The 16,880-nt window shown below is 46.6% G+C and overlaps 1 protein-coding gene across 2 annotated transcripts in view; it reads right to left on the reverse strand.

Moving 5' to 3' along the window:
* The window catches only part of CALN1 (calneuron 1), a 126,014-nt gene that overhangs the window by 59,169 nt on the left and 49,965 nt on the right, over window positions 1-16,880 (reverse strand). The window lies entirely within an intron of this gene.

Consider the following 16,880-nt stretch of genomic DNA (forward strand, 5'->3'; position numbering starts at 1 on the left):
CACTTTTTTTTCCCGCAGAACAGCAGCAGTTGGGTGCATCCCCTGCGGGTAGCAGTGCTCTGCAGCCAGCTCTCCAAGCACCACAAATGCGGGTGTACATCTTTTAAACCAAACCTAGGCAATTTCCATCTCTCCATCTCCCCAGCTCCTCTTTAATTTACAACTGTTTTACAGCAATAAACAGCCTCGGATCAATAAAAAAGCTGACGGCGTCAAGGGAATCACTTCCATCATTCTCCTGCAGCTTGGCTCGGCTTCTGACATCTGACTTTGGTTTGCTTTTCAATTCTGGCATAATCCCCCCCTGGCATTAACACCCCCTGCTGCAGCCCAGCTCCCAGCCCTGCTCCTCACAGCCCTCTCTGCTTGAAGCCCATCACCGAGCTCCCCAGGTGAAGTGGCTCTGATTGGCGAATGCCAAATAAAGCCTTGTCAAGGCATTAGCCAAATGGGAGCAGGTTTGCTTGGGAGGATTTGGTTGGAGGTGGAGAGAGAAAGAGCGACTGATTTGTTACTTAAATGCATCATGTTGTGAGGAGGAAGACACAGGATGCCTTATTATGTCCTTGGGAAGATAATCAATAATTAATTGGTTCGGTAACCACATGTCAGTCACCCCTTGGTGACCTCTGCTGCACTATATTCACGTTGCTCACTCAGGACATTGTTAGTTCACCTACTTTGGGCACTGCCTGCCTCCATCCAGTCACCACCGAAACTCTTTCCAGCACAAATCCCTGCACAGCTCCAGGAAAATGCAGGTCAGGTCTCCTGAATTATGGGACAAATTACCACCTGGAGACATCCACACTGCTTTGCACCCCATCCCATGCTGAGAAGGCAGAGGCTGTGGGAATTCCACTGTGGGAGTTACTGGGAGATGTCAGGAGGCAGCAGAGAATGAGGATGCACGTATGGAAAGTCACAGAAGTTTAGCATTCATGTGAACACATTTCATTGGAGAAGTGGGAGGGAAAGCTCTGCAGGTTTTGAAGGAGAACAGATCTAATTAAACACTGATCTATTCTCTACCAGGAATAGATTGGATGGAAAAGATCTGATCAGCTCTGCGAGTGTCATTAAACCTCAGGGACAGGAAAATGCTTTTGGCCCTGCCATGGACTGCACCACCTCTCCCTCTGTTCTCTGCTTCCTGGGAGAAGACAACCATAGATGATAGAATCATGAAGGTTGGAAAAGACTTTTAAGATCACCCAGTCTTACCCCAACTCACTCCACCTTGCCCATAACCACATCCCTCAGTGCCTCATCCCCACAGCTCTGGAACACCAGATGGTGACCATCACCTCCTTGGGCAGCTGTGCCACTGCAGCATCACTCTTTCTGAGAAGTTTTCCTTAAAGGAGAGATGCTCTTTATTCCCCCAGGGAAAAAGCTGGGAGCATCTCACTGCACCAAGAAATGTTGTGGTGATGCCTTTGCTAATGAGTCTAAAACTTTACAACTCAAAGGCTGCTCTTAAACCACCTCCCATCAAAATCCACCACCTCCCTTGAGGAGGTGCCTGGCACCTCTGTGACCTCCTGCTTTATCTTCACCACGGCTGTGGTTATCAGAATGGGATGTGATCAGATTTTAACCCAGCTGAAAAGCTCACCAATGCACAAAGGGCAGATCCTACAGATTTTCAACAAATCCTATGGGTGTAGCTATATATCAGCTGTGGTTTCCTTAGACTGAACCACTTCCCTGGATCCACCTTATCTCAGTGGTATGGAGAGGTGCTGGGGCTGCTCGGAGTCAACGCAGCTTGAAGTGCTGGGATGAAACACAGAAAGCCTTTGGAGTAGGAACAAACCCCATCAGACACTGCCAGCTGTAGTGAAATCTATTTTCATACGATGTGCTGAAAGCTAAAGTGCAGTAAATATTACTTCAAAATCAATTATTTTTAAAACAAACTTTTGACAGCTGAAGACATAAACTAAAAATACTGCAGGGAGCCGAGGAAGTGTTTCAGAACATAAAATATGAGCCTACCTTCAGAAAAGTTCACACTGATCCAAATCATACAAATAAATTACACCAGTACTGAGGCTTCGCAGTGGGGCATGTGAGTGCCAGTCCAGCAAGCTTTCTCTCCAGATACACTGATTTCAGAAGGTGCACAACAACACCTGAACCTTGACTGGAGGACCAAAGGTCCCCCACTCGAGTTCCAGCCCGGCTCCACACCTTTCAGATAAGCGAACCTCTGATCAAACCTGAAACATCCTTCATGCACTGACTCCCCACCCCAAACTGAGCTTTTTCCACTCCCAGCCTATACCTCCCAGCAGAGGTATATTTGCAGAGCTATTTATAGGCTGAACATACTGCACATGTAGCAGCTACGACCTCAGCCAGCGTTTCCTCTTTATCATTGTATGTACCACCACCTCTTTATCAGCTCCTCGTTAGGGTGATTCCTTCCCCTCCGACACACTGACCATCCTCCCCAAGCACACCATTACCCCAGTGCCATCCCAAACAGCGCTCCACGAATGCACAGCACCCTGGCTGGCCCTCACCTTCATTTCCAGCTGTTAAATTTCATTACCCAAAGCTAAAAATACATCAGCACTTTCCCCATATGACTTTTCCAAATAAGTCACCATGGCAACTGATGCTCCTGGCTCAGAACTGGGCACGGATGCATCCATGGGGTGAATCTCTCAACTGCTGCCTGGGCTTGGGAGAAAGTTTGAGTTGTTCTGCATGGGGATGTTTTATCCTGATTGAGAACAACAAAGCTCTGTTTTGCCTTTTAGAGGAAAAGCAAGGGAGTAACTGCCACAGTGATGCTGCTTCAGCAGCCCTGCGTTGGCCCCAGCATGCGTACCTAGTTTACACCTCCATTGGGGCATCAATAAGCACTGATTCCTCACTCCATCATAGCAAATAGGCAGTTGGCACAGAACTATCTGAATGGACAAAGAAAAAAAAAAGAAAAGAAAATAAAGAAACAATTGGAAAACAGAAAATAACCCATTTTGCATCCTGACCTCAGGAAGCTTCACCTCTTCCCAGGGAGCCCAACCAAGCTCCTGAGTGCTCTTCTCCATGTCGCAGTCTCTCCAGCCCTGGGAGCACCTCTATACAGGGTGACTTCAATACAACAGTGCTCACACAACTGATGTCTGGCAGCCATTAGTAGCACAACATCACCTCCCTACCAGAGTTATATCAAACAGCACCAGTATAGGATGCTGCTGGCAAGAAAGAGACCACCTGATGGTCTACATGTGATGCAAAACAATGAACTGAGTTCAGGTGAGCAAGGGGACCAACAGTTATCCCACACTAATAATAGACCCATAGAATGGCTTGGTTTGGGAAGGACCTCAAAGATCATTTAGATCACCTAGCCACAGGCACTAGATCATGCTGCCCAGGAGCCTGGCCTTAAAAAGCTCCAGGGATGGGGCATCCAACTAATTAATCCTGATTAGCATCTTCATTAACAATCCAAAAGAGTGACTAGACAGCACTAATTCCCAGGAATACAAGGCTGCAAAAAGCTGTCAGGACAAAAAGCCTGCCTATGCAAAGGGGCCAGATCTGGGAGCAGAAGGTCCGTGGGGCAAAGGCAGGTATGGGGTGCCATCACTGGTGGGATCTGTGACAGTCACCCACTGATAGAAAGAACCAGACTCCTTTCCAGCTTTGTCATGCATTAACCAGGAAACTGTCCCATCCCAATCCAAAGGGAACAAAGAAAGCCTGCTGCTGGGGTTGGACTTGACACACAGCCTAGCAACTCATTAACACTCTTCACCTGCATCCAGAAAGACCCAAATATTCATCCTCAGCTCCCCTTCCACTCACTCCCCCTCATAAGAGCTTTCCACAATGGCTGCTTTAGGCACACGGGAGCTGACCTTGCACTCTGTTCCTAGCCTCCCCATCTCATCTGTTCCTGAAGTCCAGCAGCAGGTTTATTTGCTGATGATTTCCCTGCGACTGGTAACTAGAGGCAACCACCATTATTTTTTGTTTTGCCTCCCCAGCAAGGATGAATCACGATGCTCCAAGAGATAAATTCAGCCAGAGCCACCAGTGTCCACCAGCCACCCTTGGGCACTGCAGATGATTCCAGCTGACTTCACTGGGTATAAACACCACCCTAATAAATGTTGAAATTGCACTGTAACTACCCCACCCTAAGTACACAGCAATTACTATCAGAGCCCTGTATGGTTATTTCCATTAGGATGATAAGAAGAGGGCTACCACCACCGTACATCTTGCCAGTCGTCTCATTTGCTTAATTGCAAGTTTGGGCACCAAAGTACAAACTGAATGATCCAAAAGCTGCAAATAGCATGTCCTTGAGTGAAGTGTTAAGTGAGACTTGTAACTACTATGCCTGTTTGAAAAAATGGAAAGTTCCATCCCTCCATCTGCTATTCTTACACTCCTATTTTGCTGCAAACTGCAACAAAGCGTCATAATATCTACATTTTTAGCCTAATTGAAACATACCCCTTCTTCCCTCCCAAAATACTCCAATTGAAAATGTCAAAGCATTTCACTTGGTTAAACCCAATCCCAGCAAAACAGGCCTGCACCCCCAACCCACAGCGTTTTGCTGCAACCTGGGGCCATGTCTACCTGCCCCACTGCAGCATCACCAGAACCACGCATGGACCAACGCTGCTGCTGGGATCAGGGCATAAACACTTGGGTTTAAGACCCAAGACCCACAGCGCTTGACCCCAAGCTCTACAGCAGCTTAGTTATGCAGTTATATCAAAATATAAAAAGTATAATATAATATAAAATATCAAAGATAATGCAAACTGGTGAAGTATCTCAGCTTGGAAAGATCTGCTTCAAAACAAAGTGCCCCTGCCTTGTTTCTCCTTGGAGGGACTGTGATTTTGAATACACACTTTGGCAGGACTGTGTTGGGGTTGTTTTTTTTTTTCCTACCACGGTAAAAATATTATTTGTGGAAATCACATTTCCTGTGGTTATGTTCCCAAACACATTCAACACTTGCCAAGTAACCTGCAGGAACGCATCATTACCATAGAAATGCGCAACAACAAAGGCTTATCTGCCACTACAAGCTACTGGAAGCTTTTAGTGCAGGCAATGGGGGTGGGACTGGGAATACTGGAGGATGTTCACACCGAGGACAGGGCAGCTCCTTGTCACAAGGACGCTCTGTGAGTGTGGCTGCATCCTTCTGTGCATGGCGCACGCTGAGCGGTCTGTAATTGCCTGAGCCCTGCAGCATCGCACGGAGCCGGCAGGGAAGCTCTGCGCTGGAAGCCAGCTGTCAGAAGAACTTGGCACAACAGCAACTTCCACTCTTCCCTATAAATTTCCCTACCGTGGTTAGAATTTTACCAAGGAGACAAGCGGGGCTCCTGTTGGGCTCCATCCCAAATGGATGCATGGGGTAGCAGACACCGTGCTCCAGCCACTGACCGTACACAGCACAGAATAAGCTAGTTTCCAGTGCCTAGGAAAGGTACAGGCTGATCCTAAGCATGGAGGGATATATTCACAGTGAAAGAAGTGCAGGGGAGGAAATGGAGATGGGAAGAGAAAAGCAGGATCAGCTTCTGAAGCCCTTTAATTTCCATCTGCAGGGCATTGAGGACAGCAGGAGGAGGACAGAGAAAAGCTATTTGAGGTGAAAAGCAATACTGATCCAAGAACAAATGGATGCATGCAAATTTAGCCTAGCAATTAGAAAAAAAAAGTTTCTGAATGCAGGGAGCAGAAAGACACACACAGCAACTGCAGCATTCCAAAACGTGGCTTCAACCACCCTGGACACAGGTCACCTCCAGCAGGAGCAACCAGCTTCCCCTCTTCCAACCTATGTTTCTATGCCTCAATACCCTAAGAAAAATAATTCAGGCTATAAATGCTTGCTTTAAGTATATCAGTGCTCACTGCAGTGGTCGTCAAAAGAACACCACCACGATTTCATGTTAATTCTTCACATGCTGATGCGCTGACGTGTATCATCTGTCAATCACTGTTAGAAAACTTTGCCCAGATCTCCAGTCCTCCTGATGCATCCTTGGCTCTGTGATTCCAATCTTTCAACGAAACAACTCATAACGTGCAGCCTTTTTTTTGAGCATTCACAATCAAACAAGTCATTATAAATAGCAGCATCAGGATGGATGCTGGCTGCATCAGCAAATGCCTCATGTCTATTCATTGGATGGAGAGCATATCTCTAAAGGTCTCAGCGTTTCATGTGAGATTCTACCACGTATCGCTGTCATTCTACAGGAGATGGGTGCAGAGTCAGTACTGCACCTAAGGGCACTTCCAGAGAGGCACTTTGGTCTCCTGGCACAGCCCATGCAACCCTGCTCACCCACCAGCATGCTGGGTGGGGTGCAGCCATCAGGAGGCATCCCTCTTGTGATGGTTCTGCAGCGGATGGGGAGAAGAGGGCTGCAGACCTCCAGCTACTGGAGCAAAACACCTAAAGGCAGAGAGTTCTACGAGATCTGTGCATTCTCCTCTTGTTCTCTGTTCATCTCCATTCATGTTCGGCCCTGGAAAATGCCATGGAATCAGCTCCAGGTAGGTGTGCTGCTGGTGAAAGCCATTGCTGGGACCCCGAATGGAGGGAGGTCCCTCCCAGCCCTGGGCTGTGCAATGGGGCTGTTTACAAGCTGACTCAGAGCTTCTGTGAGGCTTTTTGGGAATGCTGTAACCCAGGATGTTCTAAGTAGGGGAAAAATGCATTACTCATTCCTCATTTAAAAGCAACAACAACAACAAACCCAAACCAACTCCCAGCAGCAAAAGATCACCAGCACGAAAGCGGATCAATTTAAGACGCATCACACAACTTCTGTTTACAATTACAAACCTACTACTAAATACAAAGAGTGAGAACCGATTTCTACTGTTTTTCAAACAGATCTCACTCTTCTCTTTCCATACACCTTTTTTTTCCATTAAGAAACCATCTATATCCTCCCCTGATCCTTTACATAGAGCAGAGCACATAGATTCATAGAGAAACCTTAACAATCACGTGGTTCCAACCCCCTACTACATTTCCCCTCCCATTACACTGCCCCACTTCAGAGCAACTCCTGCTCAGTACATATAATCTTGGGAACTGATTATATGCATGTTATATCGTGGGAAGCTGGGCCACGTAGAGAACTGTTTAACTCAAAAACAAGCTTGCCAGAAACAAGCCTGTATTATTTGAGAGCTGCTGATTTACTTCATTGACATCAATATCCACTTCATCATCAGAAATGAAATATTTGCCGGTCATAAATAGGTAATGAGCTTAAGACCTTACTCTGCAGAATCTCAGAGAACGAGAGTGATTTGATTCAATATTGCTGATGGACGGCTCACATTAAGGTTGTAGAGATAATAGCTGTCTATTTCTTTTTTTTTTTAATGCATATCATTTGCATCCCATACCGACTCACTGCTAGAGCAGCCTTCGTGCATCCCTGGCTGGAATAAACCACTCAGGAAACACCACCTCTGCCACCACTTGCAGCTGTTCCCTAGACTTTGCAAAGGAGCTCAATTAAGAGTTTGGGTACTCACTGCTGAAAATTTACTCCTGCCATTCAGAATAACGTGCTTGGAACAGCTATGCAGGGATCCATTTGTTACCAGCACCCGGAGAGTTGGCTCTGACCATGATGAGAAGCTGGCATCCTTCTGTCTTCCCCCAAACGATCCTGGTGTCAGGAGAGGCAAGACCTTGGGCGAGTTTTAACTGGAGTTCAATTGCTTTCGAAGTCTCTCTGCCTTTAATTAAATGCCACATAGCTACCCAGCAGCACATTAAACCCAACTTAATAGGGACTTTCAATGCTAAGGACTGGGGAAGTTTCTCAGTCTCCGGTGAAGGTTGCTCTGGATGCTTGGGATAGGCCTTCACACATACAAAACCACAGCAAGGTATATTCATTGCTCTTCCACTGGTGGAGACACAGCTTCAGCCACCCCCTATTCCCTTCCTTATCATCACATTCATCCCCAGCTCCTTGGATTTATTTCCACTACTCTGTGCTCCAGCATTGCCACCTAAGGTGAGAGACTGCCTCTCAGGACCACGCTACACCCATAACTTCACGATTTCCAGTTCAAAATTGCCTGTTCCTGTGAATTTTCTGCTACCCAAGTTGCACAATCTACTCCATTCCATAAAAAGGCAGTTTTCCTCCTTAAAAGCCAAAGTGATTATAACACATAAATTGCTTTGCTGAGAGCGTATCTTGTGAACAGGAGCTTGGCAAACCAAATCTGACTTTAACTCATCCTCTCCAGCTCTCCCTCTACATGGTTTGGAGGCTCACGAATATGAGCTTCCACGTACAGACAAATGAGCTCAGAGGAAAAATACAGAGCCCTGTTTTGCAATGGAAGTTTCTGTCAAGTATGTAGTAAGGCAGATACACCATTTTGGTCAGAGAGCCAGAGATAAATTGCAATTTCTGCTTTTTATTCACATAAAATCAAATTTGAACACGGGGAATTCAGTTCTTGTTTACCCCTTGCTTTGGGCCAATCCTTTTTCCTTTATTTTCACTTCACAGTACGGGCATCCATGGATCTTTCCTGGCCAAGAATTACCACAGCCTCCAAACTCTGTGAGCAATTTTGCATCGAGGTGATTTGCACAAGGGCTAAAGAAGGATGCTGTGAAGACTGATAAAACCCAACACTGGAAGCTCTCAGTAATGCAGACAGATGGCAGAAGTCACTGCACGAGCAGGGAGAAGGAGGATGGAGACAGAGCAGCTCTGGCTGTACAGAGGCACTGCCCGAAACGGGAGCTCTGCCGGCTGGCAAATTGCAATCCTGCGCTTGGCTGGGCTCCGTGCAGCCCTGTGTTGCTCCTCCCCAGCCTTACAGCATCCGTGATCAAGCCACGACAGATGAAAAGGGTTCATTTCAAATGCTCCAGCAGCAAGGTGAAGGGAGCACTGCGATGCGCTGCGTTTCTGTTTGCTTTGCTTCTGGTGGCCTCGCGGTGCAACAAGACCGAAGCCCATCTATCATTTCCATGCGGGAGCTGCTTCCAGGAAAGTGAATCCCCAGTGTTTTGTGGCCAAGTTATTTAATATTTTAAGAAGCAAAATTGTAGATTCAGACCGAAATATCGCAGCATTGCTGAAAATGGAGTTCTGCTATTATTTTCAGTTGAAAAGGCCTTTGTCAACAGGGAATGTAATCAATTCTGCATTTGTCTGATGGAAAACGTCTCCACTAGAAGAATTACAATTAGCTCGAGCTCCCCAGCTCCCTCCATATTGTTTGGTCCAGGTTTACTGATTCACAAAGTATAAAGCAACTGGAGAAAGCTTTTCTCAGCCCAACTGCAAAGCTCAGGGTCAGGAGGCACTGAAAGCACCACAGCATTACTTCCAGCCCACGTGCAAAACCAACACAGCTTCAGCATTTCAAAGCAGTCCCACAGCATCCCTTTATGCGGATGGCAGCAAACTCGCTGCAAATCACCACGAAATCTGAGCTCTGTTATCTGAGACTTTCGTTCCCTCTGGCAGAAGGTGCACGTGTAGCAACAGAAATTGCTCCTGTACCGTATCAAGCGCTATTGGAGGGGAATGGAAATGGTCTTTATCTCTGGGCAGCATCCAGCCACGGGCGATCAAATCAGGGAGGCTATAAAGCCAGTTTTAAAACACCCCCAGCTGGAAGTGTAAATGGATAACTGAAAGCTGTTCCCTGATGCAAACTATCTAGTCCAGTAATCTGGAGATTTGTATTTCTCAGGAGTTTAAGTGAAGCGTATCACATCTCTGAGGACCCTCACAATGCAGAAATCTTCATCTGAATATCCAGAGAGGCTTTTCTTTATGAAGTGCTTAGTATGGGTGTAAGAGAAGCTTTACAGGTTTTCCTTTTGCTCTGTTGATCTTTATTTTGCAGAAAACAAGCAAAACACTGTACTGAATACTCACGTCTTCCAAACATTTTAGAGCAGCAATTGAAATATTTGCTCCTGACTGGTTATTTGAATGAAGCTGCAGTTTGCTGCTATCAAAGGCAAACAAAAATAAAGCACAAGAATGAATACCTCTACCTTTTTTTGTGCAAGCCTTGAGAATAAAATTGTAAAATGCATGCTGGAGGCAGGCATGGTCAATCCAGCTGAAGAGCTGGAAAGGGATTTCTTTACCCACGAGCTATAATGACAGCTTAAATAATGTTGAAGTACCTTTTTCCCTTTCATTTTCTACTTGAAAGTTACATTTCTTCCTTTCCTTTTTCTCTCCTCTTTTCTCTCCTTCCCTCTCCTTTCCCTTTTCCTTTCCCTTCCCCCATATCAGGAATGAGTTTGGCAGCACTTTCTGGCTCTCCAAGATTTAATTCTCCAAAGTCACTTCCATGGGGGCAGACAAATGCTGAACGTTCACCAGGACGTGGTTCTGCACCAAACAAATTCTGGGAGCAGCCCAGCCAGACTCCCTGGATCAGATAAAACATGAGCCAAGGGGAACCTGAAGGTTTCCACCTATGGTTCAAAACGTAGCTGTTTTTTTCCTCCCAGTTAAGAGTTCTGAGGCAAACCCATCAAGGACCAAACATCAGACCCCAAAGCAGTGCTCCCACGTCTCCTCACCTCCCCACCTCACCCTGACATAGGACCTGCTCTACACCTCAAGGTAACATTGAAGAAGCCAGAGCCAACAGGTGATAAAGCAACACCGATTTTTTTTTTAGGGCTAAAACATCCATTTTACATTGCAGAGTGGGCTCAGTGCCTGGTGCAGGATGGATTTTCTGCAAGGAATCCCAATATTCCCACACACTTCAATCACCCAACTCAGGCAGTCTCCTGACTGCAGAAAAGGCTACAGGGACTTGCTGTGGGTTCCTCCTCCCTCCTTGCTTTCACAACCATATTTTTTCCAGCCAGTGCTTGCTGGAGAGCAGGTCTGTCCTGCGGCCCTTCGGTACTCAAAACTCCAGCTCCTCCCAAGCTGTTAGGCTGTACCCAACACGGGGATCCCACTTCTGGGTGAGGACATCGAGCTATGAATTACACCCCAGGGCTCGTGATGAAGGAACATCACAATGAAATACAAGAGAAGATCACTCGGCAGAAACAAAACCTACAGTGGGATTCACGACTCCTAGATCAATGAGAATTTGGATGGAGGGAAGCCCAAAGACATGTGACAGCATAACCATGCAGAATATGGGATGGCACAAGGTCCTCCCCTTCCTTCCACCACCTTTGGTGGAAACGAACCTGGCTTACACCACTCAAGTGAGACAAAGATTTGGCTGCAGCTCTCATTTCCCATCTCCTGGTTCCCATCCAAATTAATGCCAATGTGAGAGCTGAACACGAGAGCTGCCTTCGGTGTTTTTTGTTCTCGAGAATGAAAAAGTACAGTAAGTCTCTTCAGAGAGGACGGTTTAATTAGCTGGCGTGATATCAAAACTGAATGACTTCTGACACACAATTACAGCACATTGTTTAAGCCTGAAAAGCCACGTAGCGTGCCTTTGTCGTCCTTTCACTCTGTGTTCACTCGGTACTTCAAAAACCTATCAGATGTTCACATTTCACTGGCCATTCCTGTATCTCCTGGTCCGTGGAGCAAATGGACATCTCTAAAAATAACATAAAATCTCATAGCCTGAACACATAATCAAGCGCATAAGCTGCAATTGCCTTTCAGAGATGATATTAAAATTCAAATGTGCTCCTTCCAACTACAGAGAAGTCCAGCTTAAGCCACACTGAGGAGGAAACAATTTACACCCGGCCATTCATCTCTGTCTGGGACGTGGAACAGCGCCTGAAGTGGAGAGAAGCCTTCCCCAGCACTGCAAGCCAACGTGCACAGGCAGCTCTGCCTTATTCTGTGTGATTCAAGGCACCGGTGTGCTGACGAATCCCTCGGAAAGACCTACCAGAATGCAGGTGGTAGCTGGAGAATCCTGAGGCAGATGTTTGCTGCTCCCATCCCCCCCAGATCCCTGTCCTCACACGCATCCCACCCAGAGCTCTCCTCCTCCACCAGCTGCATCACTCACTGTGTAAGTGCGATCCTTCTCCCCCAGCGACCCTGTGCCATCTCCTCCCACCCTCTATCTTTGAGTCATTCCCTTTCTATGCTGCCCATTTCGGCTCCTTCTCCACTTCCCTCTTTTCTTCTCTGCTGCCTCTTATGCATGAAGAGTCCCGAGCTGATTTCCAGCTGCCACTCAAAGCCTGCAATTCCCTGCAATTCCGGAGCTGTGACACATGAGGAGACCAGAAGGCATTAAGGGATGATGAGGCATGACTCGGAGCAGACACACCTTCCCACTTTTCACAACTCAGGATGGAAATTAGGATGAGAGCCCATTAGCCAGGTGGCACCATGAGATGCTGCATGAAGCCCAGATGCTCCAGGATGCACAGGGAGGACAGACACTACCTGCTGTACACATAGTGTACAATCAAAGTACACCTGGCTAAAAACCTTAAATATACAGGAAATTTATTAATAAATCAGACTCAAACACAGGCATAAGTAAAACCTCACACTGAGTGCAGGGTGATTTATACACATAAGCAAAATAGATCAGTCTCACATTTCTAGAAAAGGACACCAGATGTCTTTGACGTCATCCAAATTATCTCTATTTTTAAAAGTTACTCCTTCCCATTTGCTGCCAACTCAAAAAGTCCAATTTGCCAAGATAATGTATCTAGTGTGGATGAAGATTTCCAAACTTGAAGTATCAGTCTCTTAGCAACCGTAGTACTCTTTGTATTAAAACTAAGCACAGTGAAACTATCGTCTTCTCTAGCCTCTTATGCACCTAATTAGTGAACTCTCATTAAACACACAACATTGGAAAAGTGTCATTTAGGATTTTAGATGCATATGGAATTTATATATACACACACACACTCCATATTTTCTCTCTCCAGAAGGATAAAAGTATTTTTAGTAGGTATACATGCCAGCAAAATATATGGCATATCTTATACATGCAAGGAGCTAGATAACAAACAAGAAGTTGAATGTAACAAAAGGTGCAGCAAGAGCTGAATAAAATAAAATAAAATAAAAAATAATCAAAAGAAATCATAAAAAGAACTTTTTCTTCCAACTGGGTCTGATTCAAGCAGAGGCCTTTCAGCAGTGGGCAGGGATGAGATAAAAGAAAAACACCTCCTTGTTGTCTGCTCTGTTCCCAGCCCAGTGCTGGAAAAGCCACCCGATGCCTCCCTTTCTCTGAGACTACAAGTAAAGGGCTTTCCACTCCCATGTTCACATCTGCTTCCAGCCCTGCACAGAAACTCATGCTCCTGGCCAGCTCTCTTTGGGCACAGAGCTCCCTAAGGTCCTCCACGAGGAGATTTGAGTCGCAAGAAGGCTGTGAAACCCTTACATGATGACATCCCCACCATCCCTGGCCACAACGCAGGCAGAACCAGAGCCACGGGGTTTGCACACAAGAGGCAGGTTCCAGCACCTCACCACTCTCTGCGTAAAGAACTTCCTCTAACATCCAGCCTAAGTCTTCCCTCCTCCAAATTAAAACCATTTCCCCTTGTCCTGCTGTTATCTCCCCTTTCAAAGAGTTGATTCCCCTCCTGTTTGTAGGCTCCCTTTAGGTACTGAAAAACTGCAGAGGTCACCCAACAGCCTTCTTTTCTCCAGGCTGAACAAGCCCAGCTCCCTCAGCTTGCCTTCATATAAGAGGTGCTCCCACCTCTTTTGACGAGCTGGCCATGCAGTGTTTAGAGCACCCCAAAATGCAGTTTGCCTCTCAGCTGCACACTGCTGGCTCACCTTCAACTGCTCTCACCTGCAACCCAGCCCCTTTGGGCTGAGCTGCCCTCCAGCCAACTGGCCCCCACCAATACCTGTGTCTGGAACTGCTTGATCCTAGGTGCAGAACCCATGATTTATTTGTGTTGAACTTCACGTTGTTGCTGATCGCAACATTCCAAAGGATCTAGATCCCTCTGCAAGGCCCTCCAGGGAGACAACAGGATCTCCCAGTTTAGGGTCGTTAGCAAACATGCTGGGGATGCATTCTGTCCTGCATCCAGATTGTCGATGAAAACACTGAACAGGAATGGCCCCAGCACGGAGACCTCAGGATCACCACTGGTGGCAATTCACCAGCCAAGTGTAGCCTCATTCACCCTCAGAGCTCCACCATCGAGCCATTTTATCACTCAGCACAATATGGACCATGTTATCTCACAGCTGGACAGCTTGCCTGGAAGGTACAGTATCAAAAGTCCACCTGCAATCCAGAAAGACTATGTCTGCTGCTTTCTCTTGACCTACCATGCAGGTGAAAGTCACATTGCAAGGGCAGGACTTCCCCTTGATGAACCCATGCTGACTGTGCCTGACAGGGACATGCATGCTGTACAGTGGGCATGGTGGTGATGGGCTGATGGTTGAACTAAGAGGATCTCGGTGCTTCTTTCCAATCTTTATGACTCTGTGATTCTATGATCACTTTGTTCTTTAACTGCCTTTCCAGTAACCCTCCAGTTCATCTTTTTTCCCCCTTTTCCAGAGACTGAAGTCAGGTGGAAATCTGGGATTGAAAGAAGAGGGTGGAAGCAAAAGTGTCAGAGCTGCCATCACACAGCCCTGCCGCCCCACCAGCAGGCACAGAGCTCCTTTACAACCATAGCAGGACTTGCTTTCTTCACCTCTTCTCCCGACAGATAAAAGGAAAAGGAAATCAATTCAACCTCTCCTCTACTTCAGAGCTGATCTCGGCTCTGCCAAGTGCTGCCAGCCTTATTTTTACAGAGCTCACAACAGCAGCGCTCACATAATTCCATTATATCGCCGCGCTGGTTATTTATGTCATGATGATTACATTGCACTCAAGGGCAAAGGGAAGAGACAGTGAGGTCAGCTCAGATTTACAAGACCGAGTAGCTTCACCGTTTTCAACCAGCTGTATTATTTGCTATGGTTTTACTTACTGGCACATGAAAAATGATGGCGAGATGATCTAGAGCTGACCGTACAGCACTTGATTTCAAATGCGCTTCAAGCAATCAATCTGACAGCAGACCTCAAGGAGTGCCATGCAGGTCTGCTCTGTGCATACTTCATTTGCTGTCTCACGGTGCTGGGAGGGAAAACATGCTTCTGAAAGAAACACTGTGGCCCAAGTTGTAATAAAGCAGGCACTGGAGCATCAGTCACACAGCTTGGCCATACGAGTACCTGTGGGTATTGCTTGTAGTGCTTCTAGCAGTATAACACAGCCAAGAGAGGATTCCATTCATTATCACTACCAACTAATTAATGGTGTATGCAAGACATCAGCATGGACAGGTCATAGGCACAGCAGCAATGTACATATAAAGAACAATATACGTATACAAATATGTGATACATGTCCACTATCCACTATTCATGCCCAATATCCATTATATGTGCCCAATATATGCTGCAGACTCACACAGTGCCTACCTCTAACATTCACTGTCTAGCTAAACTGCAAAGTGGAACTGGTCCCAGATTAAAATTGCAGTGAATTTCCCATGACAATAATGAAGGGTTTTGATAAAATTACTCTAGAAGAACTGCTCGCAAATATTAATCTATTTGCATTCATAAGAAATATAATAAAGAATAAAAAATACTCCTGACAGTTCTTGGCAGCTTTGCCATTAATTACATAATTGAATTCAAGGTAAAGCTAGTCTCCAGTCTCAGCCCCCAGTACAATGTTTTCATAAGTGATGGGGAAAAGCAAAACAAAACAAAACAAAACAAAACCAAAAACCTGCAGCTTTGTGCACCGAGCTGTGATGAAGCTCTGCCTCCCAGCCCAGCTGAGCTCACTGCTGTGCTGGACAAAACTGCTGCTAATCCTGGAGACGTTACTGCACTGAAACAACATCCCCAGAACTCATTGGGAAGCTGCTATGAGTGCTGCAGGTTGCCAGCAGCTCCAGGGGAGGACTTGGTGGTGTCCAAGGCAAACAGGGAGGAGGGAAATCCCAGCTGTGCTCCTTCCGTCTGCTGCATCCCAGCTGCCTGTGGGGGGACTGTGCCCAGCAGGAGCCTGGCATGGGATGGCTGCTCTCCAGTCCTCAGCCACACAGCACAGCTGGGACACAGCAGAAGGATAATTCCCACGTTTGTTCTTTACCCCCACTCTGAAATTTCCCTCTAGTGTATTTAAGTAACACTGCAGGAGAGCAAAATAGAAGGAAAAAGTCCAGCAGGTCAGCTAGCTTATTGCTGTGGCATAAGGGCTGCTTCTCCTCTTCTGACTCCAGGCATTTGGTACAGCACTCATGCAGCATGGCACAGATCCCAGTGGGGAACTGGAAGGGCTCTCAAGGGGACTCACATTCCCTGTCATTACCCACAGCCTGGGTGAAGCTCACTCAATGCAGTGTTGGGCAAACTGAGCCCACATCCTCCCAAGGAAGAGTCCTGAAGTGATCAAACAGCTGTGGGCCATGCCCACAAATGGCAGGTCTGATGCTCAGCCAAGTGCCCAGCTTCAAATGCTCCCAAGATTCATCTTCCAGAGATTTTTTTTCTTTTACAATCACATTTAGTTTTGCCAGTCCCGTTCCACACTCACCATTCAGTGTGTGACAATCCATCTCCCCTTCTCCTGACACATCTCCTCCAACTTCCACCTGTTTTCCAGCTCTCACTTTGGATCAGATAACAAACAACTGTTTGCCATTCTTATCCTCCACACCATCACAACATCCTCAGCCATGACCAGGCTGAAAAGTCTTTGTCCAGCAACCACAAAACTTTATCTGTCCTTCCAGCTTGCCCATCCAACCACTGCTAAACACTCAGCTGACACCATAAGCCTGGGCTTCCATCAAACCCTTCAGAAGATCCCTCTTTTCTGTGAAGCCTCAGGTT

Source organism: Tympanuchus pallidicinctus, unplaced genomic scaffold (assembly GCF_026119805.1).
Source record: "Tympanuchus pallidicinctus isolate F22 unplaced genomic scaffold, pur_lepc_1.0 scaffold24, whole genome shotgun sequence".
NCBI lineage: Eukaryota > Metazoa > Chordata > Aves > Galliformes > Phasianidae > Tympanuchus > Tympanuchus pallidicinctus.